Genomic DNA, 12,900 nt, shown 5'->3' on the forward strand with positions numbered 1-12,900 from the left:
GTTTGGGGTGGGGTATCTGACAGCACAGTGGGTTTGGGATCCTTGTGAGGCTAGGTTGCTAATCAATGTTCTAGAACTCCATGCAATTTTAAGAGCCAGTCAAGCTTGGTCTCTGTTGAAAAGGTAGTCTTATTTCCGTTTCATGACAGACAATGTTACAGCAGTAGCTTATGTCAACCATCAGGGGGGAACTCACAGTTCCCTGGCTATGATGGAGGTGATGGAGGTGTCTTGAATTTTCTCTTGGGCAGAAACCAAATCTTGTCTAGTTTCTGCCATTCACATTCCAGGAGTGACCAATTGGGAGGCAGCCTTTTTCAGTCATCAGTCTCTACATTCAGGAGAGTAGCTTCTTCATCAGGATCTGTTCAATCATATTGTGGATCTTTGGGGTCTCCCAGAAATAGACCTGATGGCCTCTAGTTTGAACAACAAACTTCCCAGGTACTTTGCAAGGTCCAGGTATACTCAGACAAATAGTGGATGCTCTAGTAGTTCCTTGGTCATTCCAGCCTGCTTATCTCCTCTGGTTCTTCTTTCCAGAGTGATTTACAAGATAAGACTAAAGATGTTATTTGTCATCCTTCTACTTGGTCAGCGCTATGGAATTTTGCGGCGCTATACAAATAAATGATAATAATAATAAATAATAATCCTGATTGCCCCAGTGTGGCCTCACAGGATTTGGTATGCAGATCTGGTTCAGATGTCCAGTTGCCCTCCTTGGCCTCTTCCTATGCCATCAGACCTTCTGTCCAAAGGTCCTTTTTTGAGATCCATCTGGATCTCAATTCTCTAAGCTTGATGACATAGAAATTGAACGCTTAGTTCTGCGACATAGGGGTTTCTCAGATTCTGTGATTGAAACTCTGATTCAGGCACATAAACCTGTTTCTAGGAAGATTTATCACAAGGTTTGGAAAACTTTAATTTCTTGGTGTATAAATCATGTTTTTCTCCTGGCATTCTTTTAGTATTCCTAGAATTCTTCAATTTTTGCAGGATTACCTAGATAAGGATTTATTTGCCATTTCCCTGAAAGAGCAAATTTCAGCTCTTTCAGTGTTGTACCACAGAAAGATTACTAATCTTTCTGATGTTCATTATTTTGTTCAGGCTCTGGACTGAATTATTCCTGTTATCAAGTCTATTTCTCCTTCTTGGAATCTAAACCTAGTGTTAAAGGTTTTGAAGGCTCCTCCTTTTGAGCCTATACATAAATTAGACATTAAACTACTTTCTTGAAAAGTGTTATTTCTTTTGTCAATTTCCTCTGCTAGATTAGATTCTGACTTTTTGTTGTGAGCGTCCTTAATTGATTTTTCATTAAGATAAGGCTATTTTATGGACATCATTTATTTTTTTTTGCCTAAGGTTGTTTCTTTAGATAACTTTGGAAGAGAGAGTGTTGTTTCTTCTTTGTGTCCTAATCCTAAGAATGCTTCTGAAAAATATTTGCATTCTCTGGATGTTGTTAGGGCATTGAAATATTATGTTGATGCTACTAAGGATTTTAGACAAACTCTGCTATTTCACAGAGCTTATTTGGAGGCCGGTCAGCCTCCACCGCAGCGGATTGCAGCTCATTCTACTTGGTCAATTGCCACTTCTTGGGCTTTTAAGAATGAGGCTTCAAATAATTATTTGGGTTGTGGATTTATTTTCTCAGTGAAAAATATGTTTTTAAATCCCTCCCTTTTATGTTATTACTTGTGGACTCCACAGCTTGGCTATTAGTTCCCTTGCGTAATGGATCGTGGACTCTCACCACCTGTATGAAAGAATACATAATTTATACTTACCTGATAAATTCATTTGTTTTATGGTGGTGAGAGTCCCCGAGACCCCATCCTTTGTTTTTTTGGGGGGGTTAGATTTTTTTCAGCACATCTTTTTTTTTTCCTGCTCCTTTTTGTCTCCTATTTCTTTTTTATACCTCACTTGCTTGGCTATACATTAGACTGGGGAATGTGTGAGGTGGGAGGGTTTTTATAGAGCTCTTAGGGTTTGGGAATCTTTGCCCTCCTACTAGTGGTAGAGAAGAGTAGTTATCATGAGTTAAGGATCGTGGACTCTCACCATCATGAAATAAATTAATTTATCAGGTAAGCATAACTTATGGTTTTTTTGACAGTTGCCATTTTCTGCATATAAATGCTCTACATGACAATATATTTATTTGTAATTTGGGAGAAATGTTGTCAGTAGTTTATTGAATAAACTTAAATGTTAATTTTACTCAAACACATACCTATAAACGGTAAAACCAGAGAAGCTGATAATTTTGCAGTGATCTCTTTCCCCCCCCCCCCCCCCCCCAGAGCTATATATATATACTGTACTGTATACTTACTGTATAATAAAATAATTCTTGCTTTATTTCAGTTTTTTTGTGCCTATTATCAGTTATCAATAAGCCTTTTTCAAGACATGAATATCTATAAAGTGAATATATATAAATGGTGTTACCGAAAAAGACATACCCACATGTACAAACAATTTTTGACTTACTATTTTCATGTCATCAATAAATGTGTATAAACACCAGTTTTTTTATACGCAGAATAGCAGTTATTGCCGCCTACGTTTATGTAGAAAAATAATATATATATATATTTTTATCATATACTATTAATTTTAGTTGTTTAATTTAGTGCAATACATAATAGAACTAAAGTACTATGGGCCAGATTACAAGTGAAGTGCAACATATTGTTTTGCGAAAACAATATTTGCGCTCCACTTAATAATACCAGCTCACGCAGGTTAGTTGCAATGTAAACCTTGCGTTTGCCTTGCACATAAGCTTTGCGCTCACAAGAGCGTGCTTCTATATGCTCCAATAGGAGCGTCATTCTCATGCCGCGTATGAGGGGATAAGTCGCGTAGCGATGGTCAGCAAATTGAAATGTACAGTATATGATTATATACATATATATTTATGTGTTTATATGTGCTTATATATATTTACAGGGAACACACAGTTCCCCTCAGACCGCAATGTAAGACACTTTTTTAGTGCCAGTTTTTTTCTAACACTCACAACTTTTAACCCCTAAAAATGGCTTTGTGCAGAAGTTTTTTATTTTAAAAAAAGGCTAAAAATGTTTTAATAAAAAACTAAAAGACTCTCTGGTTAATTTTCTGAGCGATAATGGATGGTTATTTATAATGGATAGTAATTTGTAATGGGTGGTTATATATCGCACGCCTGTAAACTGGCGAATTTGCCCATTTATGGGCACGCAATAAATTAGTGATCCACTTGTAATCTAGCCCTATGTAGTTTAATACCCTTCATATCGGATAGTTTGTTCTTTAATTTTAGTTTGCAACAAGTTATTATTATTATTATTATCATTATCAGATATTTATAAAGCGCCAGCAGATTATGCAGCGCTATACAAGTAATAATAAAACATTACAGGGATGCATTACATACACAAACAAACAAGTACAGTAGGGGTACATTACAGTTGTAGGTGCAATAATTGAGTTATACAAAAGGAGATAAATGCCCTGCCCTTGAGCACAATCAGTAGTAGATCACTTTAAAATACTATCGCCTAGATTTAGAGTTTGGCGTTAGCCGTCAAAACCAGCGTTAGGGGCTCCTAACGCTGGTTTTGGGCTACCGCTGGTATTTAGAGTCGTGTAGGTAAGGGTCTAACGCTCACATTCCAGCCGCAACTTTTCCATACCGCAGATCCCCCTACGCCATTTGCGTATCCTATCTTTTCAATGGGATCTTTCTAACGCTGGTATTTAGAGTCTTGGCTGAAGTGAGCGTTAGAACTCTAACGACAAGACTCCAGCCACAGAAAAAAGCCAGGAGTTAAGAGCTTTCTGGGCTAACGCCGGTTCATAAAGCTCTTAACTACTGTGCTCTAAAGTACACTAACACTCATAAACTACCTATGTACCCCTAAACCAAGGTCCCCCCACATCGCCGCCACTCTATTAAAATTTTTTAACCCCTAATCTGCCGACCGCACACCGCCGCCACCTACGTTATCCCTATGTACCCCTAATCTGCTGCCCCTAACACCGCCGACCCTATATTATATTTATTAACCCCTAATCTGCCACCCTAAACGTCGACGCCACCTACCTACACTTATTAACCCCTAATCTGCCGATCGGACCTCACCGCTACTATAATAAATTTATTAACCCCTAATCCGCCTCACTCCCGCCTCAATAACCCTATAATAAATAGTATTAACCCCTAATCTGCCCTCCCTAACATCACCAACACCTAACTTCAAGTATTAACCCCTAATCTGCCGACCGGACCCCACCGCTACTCTAATAAAAGTATTAACCCCTAAAGCTAAGTCTAACCCTAACACTAACACCCCCCTAAGTTAAATATAATTTAAATCTAACGAAATAAATTAACTCTTATTAGATAAATTATTCCTATTTAAAGCTAAATACTTACCTGTAAAATAAATCCTAATATAGCTACAATATAAATTATAATTATATTGTAGCTATTTTAGGATTAATATTTATTTTACAGGCAACTTTGTATTTATTTTAACCAGGTACAATAGCTATTAAATAGTTAATAACTATTTAATAGCTACCTAGTTAAAATAATTACAAAATTACCTGTAAAATAAATCCTAACCTAAGTTACAATTAAACCTAACACTACACTATCAATAAATTAATTACATACAAATACCTACAAATAAATACAATTCCATAAACTAACTAAAGTACAAAAAATAAAAAAAGAACTAAGTTACAAAAAATAAAAAAAGAACTAAGTTACAAAAAATAAAAAAATATTTACAAACATTATAAAAATATTACAACAATTTTAAGCTAATTACACCTACTCTAAGCCCCCTAATAAAATAACAAAGCCCCCCAAAATAAAAAAAATGCCCTACCCTATTCTAAAATAAAAATAGAAAAGCTCTTTTACCTTACCAGCCCTTAAAAGGGCCTTTTGCGGGGCATGCCCCAAAGAATTCTGCTCTTTTGCCTGTAAAAAAAACATACAATACCCCCCCCAACATTACAACCCACCACCCACATACCCCTAATCTAACCCAAACCCCCCTTAAATAAACCTAACACTAAGCCCCTGAAGATCTTCCTACCTTATCTTCACCACGCCGGGTATCACCGATCGGTCCAGAAGAGCCTCCGAAGTCTTCATCCAAGCCCAAGCGGGGGCTGAAGACGTCCATCATCGGGCTGAAGTCTTGATCCAAGCGGCGGCTGAAGAGGTCCATCATCGGGCAGAAGTCTTCATCCTATCCGGGCAGAAGAGGAGATCCGGACCAGTAGACATCTTCATCCAAGCGGCATCTTCTATCTTCTTCCACCCGATGACGAGCGGCTCCATCTTCAAGACCTCTGGCGTGGATCCATCCTCTTCTTCCGACGTCCTAACACAGAATGAAGGTTCCTTTAAGGGACGTCATCCAAGATGGCGTCCCTCGAATTCAGATTGGCTGATAGGATTCTATCAGCCAATCGGTATTAAGGTAGGAAAATTCTGATTGGCTGATGGAATCAGCCAATCAGATTCAAGTTCAATCCGATTGGCTGATCCAATCAGCCAATCAGATTGAGCTTGCATTCTATTGGCTGTTCCGATCAGCCAATAGAATGCGAGCTCAATCTGATTGGCTGATTGGATCAGCCAATCGGATTGAACTTGAATCTGATTGGCTGATTCCATCAGCCAATCAGAATTTTCCTACCTTAATTCCGATTGGCTGATAGAATCCTAAGTATGTGTAATTAGCTTAAAATTGTTGTAATATTTTTATAATGTTTGTAAATATTTTTTTATTTTTTGTAACTTAGTTCTTTTTTTATTTTTTGTAACTTAGTTCTTTTTTTATTTTTTGTAACAGTTCTTTTTTTATTTTTTGTACTTTAGTTAGTTTATGTAATTGTATTTATTTGTAGGTATTTGTATGTAATTAATTTATTGATAGTGTAGTGTTAGGTTTAATTGTAGATAATTGTAGGTATTATATTTAATTAATTTATTGATAGTGTAGTGTTAGGTTTAATTGTAACTTAGGTTAGGATTTATTTTACAGGTAATTTTGTAATTATTTTAACTAGGTAGCTATTAAATAGTTATTAACTACTTAATAGCTATTGTACCTGGTTAAAATAAATACAAAGTTGCCTGTAAAATAAATATAAATCCTAAAATAGCTACAATATAATTATTATTTATATTGTAGCTATATTAGGGTTTATTTTACAGGTAAGTATTTAGATTTAAATAGGATTAATTTATTTAATAAGAGTTAATTTATTTCGTTAGATAAAAATTATATTTAATTTAGGGGGGGGGGTGTTGGTGTTAGGGTTAGACTTAGCTTTAGGGGTTAATACATTTATTAGAGTAGCGGTGAGGTCCAGTCGGCAGATTAGGGGTTAATAATTGAAGTTAGGTGTCGGCGATGTTAGGGAGGGCAGATTAGGGGTTAATACTATTTATTATAGGGTTATTGAGGCGGGAGTGAGGCGGATTAGGGGTTAATAACTTTATTATAGTAGCGGTGCGGTCCGCTCGGCAGATTAGGGGTTAATAAGTGTAGGCAGGTGGAGGCGACGTTGAGGGGGGCAGATTAGGGGTTAATAAATATAATATAGGGGTCTGCGGTGTTAGGGGCAGCAGATTAGGGGTACATAGGGATAACGTAGGTTGCGGCGGTGTATGGAGCGGCAGATTAGGGGTTAAAAAAAATATGCAGGTGTCAGCGATAGCGGGGGCGGCAGATTAGGGGTTAATAAGTGTAAGGTTAGGGGTGTTTAGACTCGGGGTACATGTTAGGGTGTTAGGTGCAGACTTAGGAAGTGTTTCCCCATAGGAAACAATGGGGCTGCGTTAGGAGCTGAACGCTGCTTTTTTGCAGGTGTTAGGTTTTTTTTCAGCTCAAACGGCCCCATTGTTTACTATGGGGAAATCGTGCACGAGCACGTTTTTGAAGCTGGCCACGTCCGTAAGCACCGGTGGTATTGAGAGTTGCAGTGGCGGTAAATTATGCTCTACGCTCCTTTTTTGGAGCCTAACGCAGCCATTCTGTGAACTCTCAATACCAGCGGTATTTAAAAGGTGCGGGGGAAAAAAGCCAGCGTTAGCTACGCGGGTCGTTACCGACAAAAGTGTAAATCTAGCTGTATGTGACTCTCAAGCTTACAATCTAAAGGAGAGGGAATGGACACAGAAGGTAAGGGAGAAGGGAAATATGTCTGATATAAGGCAGCCGGAACTGAGAGTGACTGAAGTGTGTGGTGAGTGAGAAAATGAGGATTGGAAAAGAGTAACAGAATGTGGTAAAGTGTCAGTACAGAGGCTGTGAAAATGAAGTATTGTCTCTAACCTGGATCATTAGTGACAGCTGCACCTAATTGCTGTTAGGAGTTGTAAACACCACGGCTGGATTGGGCTGCCGGGATACCGGGAAAAATCCTGGTGGGCCGGGCCATCAGGACCCACTGGTAGGCTGGCAGCAGCTGCAGCGTGCACCACACCGGGCGAGCAACAGAGGAGAGCACAGCAGTCACTACAACATCTGCATCATTCATAGGTGAGTGAGACAGACTGAGCGGCCGCCCACCGCCCAGGTAATATTGGGCACACAGTAGTGAGTTAGAGTCTAGAGACTGAGTTTGAGTTGTGACAGTGACATCATCACAATCATCATGATGACCATCATACAGCCAGAGGAGCCAGGCTGCAGTGCAGGCAGACTCACTCGAATGTAGAGTCGATATAGTCGAATTAAGCAGCTGGCAGCAGCCGCTCTCACCTGCTCAGGATGCAGCAGTGCAGTGTCGCCGTGGCTCACGACTGCTCAGTGAAGTCGATATACTTGAAGAAAGGTAGGGGACCGGTTTAAAAATGTGTTATTATTCTGCTGAATGCTGTTGTGCCTGGGGGCTGGAAGTGTATGACAATCAGACCAAAAGTGTTTAGAGGCAGTCACATTTGCCTATTGCCTCCCTGGCCAAATGTATTAACTAATAAGCCTACTAAGCTTGCTTGTTTATATGTATTATTACTGTCTGCCTGTAATGAAGAGAAGTGGCAAGCTGGAGGCCACATGGGCCGGCACAAGCACATAGAGCAAGAAAAGCTCAAGGGTTAGTAACACCACTGTTGGGGTTTAAGGGAGGAGATTGGATACTGCTGGACAAATTTCCAGGGCCGGTCTGATTTCCCAGTCTGGCCCTGGTAAACACCAGGGTGGGTGGGGGGAGGAATGGAGGGCTAGTGCATTCAGATCTGAGATACTGGTGTTAGATTTGAAGCTGTGAGAAAGAGAATGGTGCATTTTAATTAGAATGTCTGAACTTTCACATACACTTAGACTTAGTTACTATATCTACTTAATTAATCATATACAGTGTACAATGTTATTGCATCAATGTTTATACTTTATACTTTAGATTTCCGTTGCATCTATCTTTGTTTCTTAAAACTTTTCATACGAATCCAATATTGGACACTAATTTTCAGCTTAACATATATGTTGTTTAGGGGGGCGGAGCCAGCGCTCAAACGAGATGGCTGCACAAGTGTGAGCTCCGTTAGAGAAAGTGAGCTACTCAAAGGATTCCCGATGCTGGGGCTAAGTGATTCGGCCTGAAATAGCTCTAATGCGTGTGTGGTAACCTCTAGAAAATGATGACCGGAGTTATTTGGTTAAGCGATCAACATTGAGCTTTGTATCACCCAGAGTGGAGACGCGGTGTAACCGCTAACAATTGCCTGTTCTTACGGTAGGCCGCAGATACGCATGGTGGCTGGCAAAACTTGCGACTCTTAGATCTCCAGAGATACGGTGGATAGCCGGCTGTGTTTGGACAGAGCCTCAGATGGTTTCACGTAAAAACGGCAGTGCTACCTTTACAAAATTTGCCCGGCGCCATTGCAGAAATGGAGGACGCAGAGCACAAATCCCATCGCAGTGAGTAAACCCATGAATGGGAGATTTTAATATATGCTGATTGTGGACGAGGGCAAGGAACTTAAGCTTTATTTGAATAGTTATCCTTAGATGGCAGCCCAAGCCACGGTTTTGATTTATAAATATAAAAGGACATACGAGTTGCCACGTGGTCCAAGCTTTCATGCGAAACATTTCAATAAGGTGTAAGGTGGAAGCGCTTTGCATTGACAAGGCAAACTTTTCGCTTATAAGGCAGAAAGAAGATATGACCATAAGCTGTATATACATCTACATCTATGGGAAGGATAACTGAGGTTACCATGAAAGAGACTCTTTTGTACTATACGATGTTATACTGGGAAGCATGAGCAGTATAAAGAAACATGTTCAGTGCTCAGTAGTTTAGTCCTATATCCTATATATTCATAGCAGAGCACACCATAGCGGAACCTAATACTTAATGAGGCTGATCTTTTAAGATTTATTGCTGGCTGCAGTCACAAAAACTAATTACCTACATTTAAAGACTTGAGTTTGGAATTAGAGGAGTCTGCTGGAAGGGGACGGTGGATTGGATAATATAAAGGGCAATATTATTAACCCTTGCAAAGTGTGTGTATGTGGCTGAAATCCGTGGGCAATTGGATCTGATAGATCTGAAAAGGTTGTTATATTGCACACTGAAGAGATTAACTGTCATATCACCCAAAATAGGCAACAAGGGAGAGAATCCTTTAAGAAAAAAAAAAATGTGACACCGTCGGTGAACAAATTTTTTAAATGTCTTGAATCATCACAAGTGCCCGCTTCGCTGGACTTAGAGTCTAGAGCAGGGCAAGAATCAACACCATCACATTCAGAACCTGAAAGCCTACATCAAGCTGTGTACCCAAAGCACTTTTAGATTTGCTGCCCTCAAAAAAAAGACTTTTCTTCTCTAATACAACAAGTCAGAGAGTGCATCCGCAAAGAAATTGCAGATATTAAGAAAGACCTCACTGAAGTGGGGGAAAGGATAGTAAGCTTGGAGGAGTTTACAGCAGCCCAACCCACAGTGGTTTCCACTTTCTCAAACAAATTCTCCCAACATGATGCTACAATTCTTCAACTAGAAAACAAAATAGATGATTTGGAGAACAGGAGCCGTAGGCACAATATCAGGATGAGAGGGATACCAGAGGAGGTGTCCCCTCAGGACCTGGAGCCGTATGTGCAAAGTTTACTTGCCTTTTTGTCTGATGAGGGAGATGACTCCTCTTATGCCCTGGATAGAGTGCATAGGGCATTGAGAGCAAGGCCCTCAGAGAACCAACCCCCACGAGATGTCATTGTGAAAGTTACAAGCTATCCAATTAAGGAAACACTGGTGAAAAAGGCTAGATTGAAAAACCCAATCAAGTTTAAAGGATCAGAGCTGCAACTGTTTGAGGATCTGTCTACAAGAACACTTAAAAAAAGAAGGGATATGAGGCCTCTAACAAATATTCTGCACCAGCAGAACGTTCCCTACAGATGGGGTCATCCTTTTAACTTACAGATACAGTGGAAGGGCAGACGTATTATGTGTGATAATCCAGATGACATCCCATCAGTATGTAAGGAGCTTCACTTAGAGCCACCCTCATCGACAGATATCATCAGGCCATGAATGAACAGGCCTCTGCAAAAAGACCCGCCTCTACCTCGAAGGCCAGAATGGCAAAGAGTTTCATCAAAAAAGAACGATAAGCCTCCTAAAACTTTTGCGAGAGAGAATGTTACAAGATAAGTTACCTGAATTGGACTTGAATGGAACTTCTGTGTTTTTTTTTTCTCCTCCCCACTTTTTTTTCAGGTAGTTTTGATGCTGTGGCCATGTGAGTGCATTATAGAGGGCCACACCTCCGCCTTCATATAACTGGAGGGGGAGACTCCTCAACATGGTTCAGGTTGAAAATAAAGAGAGGGCGAGACATCGTTCTCAACATTCGTGGTGGGTAAGAGGTTTATGACTATGTTTATGTCAGCCGTAAGAAACACATTGGGATATAATTCAGTTTAAGTTTATTATTACATGTAGCTCCTAAAGTATGTTCACCCCCAATAATTCAAAGCTTTATGCTTCTATGCTGTTGTAATGTTATTGTTTTGTGTTTTTCGTTTTTATTCTGCCTAGGGTGTGTCCACAAAAGCCTTTCTGACATGTTATACCTATTATACAGAGAAGGTAAGCTAACATACGCCATTTAATGTTGAATAACAGTAGTGGTTCGCAACTACGTAAAGTCACCCAGAATGTCCAAGGGTTTAACTGCCTGAATAAAAGGTCTATGGCATTAAGATATATTTACAAGAGAGGAGGGCAGATTATCCTTCTGCAGGAAACCCATTTCAAAGCAGACAGAGTCCCAAAGTATTTATCTTCACAATATACACAACATTTTCATAGCACTAACTATCAAAAAAACTAATGGTGTGAGTATTCTTATACACAAGTCCATTCCCTTTGAAGCGCTGCAAATAAATAAAGACAAAGAGGGTAGATATCTGGGAGTCATGGGTTTGCTATATGGCAAAACAGTCACTATAGTTAATTTGTATGCACCTAATAGCAACCAAGAGGTCTTTATTAATAAAGTAAGTTAAAAATTTTTAGAAATCTTGAAGGGTCCTCTCATAGTAGGGGGGGATTTAAATACCCCACTAGATCCGAGAGTAGATTGCTCAAGCGCTAAAACCAGTGTTCCACAGAAAGTCCTTCAATCATTGTGGAGGAATTTTAAGTCATTAGCTTTGCATGATGTTTGGAGATATTTACACCCAGATAAAAGGGACTTTACCTTTTTTTCTCATCCACACAATATCCACTCGAGGTTAGATTATATATTGGTAGACCATAGTGCCCTTTATTACATTACACAGTGCCATATAAAACATACTACTTGGTCTGACCATTCTATGGTGGAATGCCTATTGAGATGGCCGTCTATGCCTATTAGATCATTCTGCTGGAAATTGGAAGACGCTTTATTATTAGATCCTAAAAACCTAGAGAATTATACTAACTACTTAGACACATACTTTACAATAAACAACACAAAGGATACTAATACAGATATGCTATGGGAAGCGCATAAAGCGTACATAAGAGGAGTGTGATGAGAGCAGGATGTGATGTCACTAGTATGTGGGCGGGGCTTAGGTCCGGTGTCTGTGTCGCAGTTAGTTTAGTACAATCAACCTGACTAGATGTGTATTGTTATGCTCTGCAATAAAATAGAGTTGTACCATCACTGCTGTGTCCTGCATATGTCCTGCATCTCATGACATGGTGTCAGAAGTTCTGGACTGCGCTTCTGTTCCTGATCGATTGCAATGTCAAAGTTTACCCCACCTGAGCCTTTTGACTTTTCTCAGCCTGCAGCTTGGCCCACATGGCGTCAGCGGTTTCAGCGCTTCAGGATTGCATCCAAACTGAACAAGGAGAGTGGTGAAGTACAAATTAATTCTCTTTTATACTCTATGGGGAAAGATGTAGAGCCAGTGTTCAATGCTTTTACTTTCCAAGAAGGGGAAGAAGTTAACTTTGATATAGTTATGGATAAACTCAGTGCCCACTTTGTGCCCAAAAGAAATGTGATTCATGAGAGAGCTTGTTTTCACAAACGTAATCAGCGTGTGGGAGAATCTGTGGAGTCATTTGTGCGCAGCCTGTATGAATTAGCTAAATTCTGTGAGTTTGGTGTTGCTAAAGATGAGCAAATCAGAGACAGAATAGTTATTGGAATTGCAGATGCTGAAGTCTCCCTGAAGCTGCAGTTAGAGCCTGATTTAACGTTAGATGGGGCTATTAGTATGGCCCGCCAGAGTGAACTGGTGAAAAAGCAAAGTGCTGATCTGAGGTCTGAGAGTATTGTGGATGAAGTGCAACAGTCTAGGAAAATTACTAGTGAAAGGCACAGTGTGAGCGGTAGATCTA

At 39.8% G+C, this 12,900-nt stretch overlaps 1 protein-coding gene across 3 annotated transcripts in view; it reads left to right on the plus strand.

Annotated features, from left to right (window-relative positions):
- RASAL1 (RAS protein activator like 1) overlaps positions 1 to 12,900 on the plus strand; it is a 310,566-nt gene that overhangs the window by 62,528 nt on the left and 235,138 nt on the right. The gene's annotated exons all lie outside the window — the stretch shown is intronic.

The sequence above is a fragment of the Bombina bombina genome, chromosome 2 (assembly GCF_027579735.1).
Source record: "Bombina bombina isolate aBomBom1 chromosome 2, aBomBom1.pri, whole genome shotgun sequence".
NCBI lineage: Eukaryota > Metazoa > Chordata > Amphibia > Anura > Bombinatoridae > Bombina > Bombina bombina.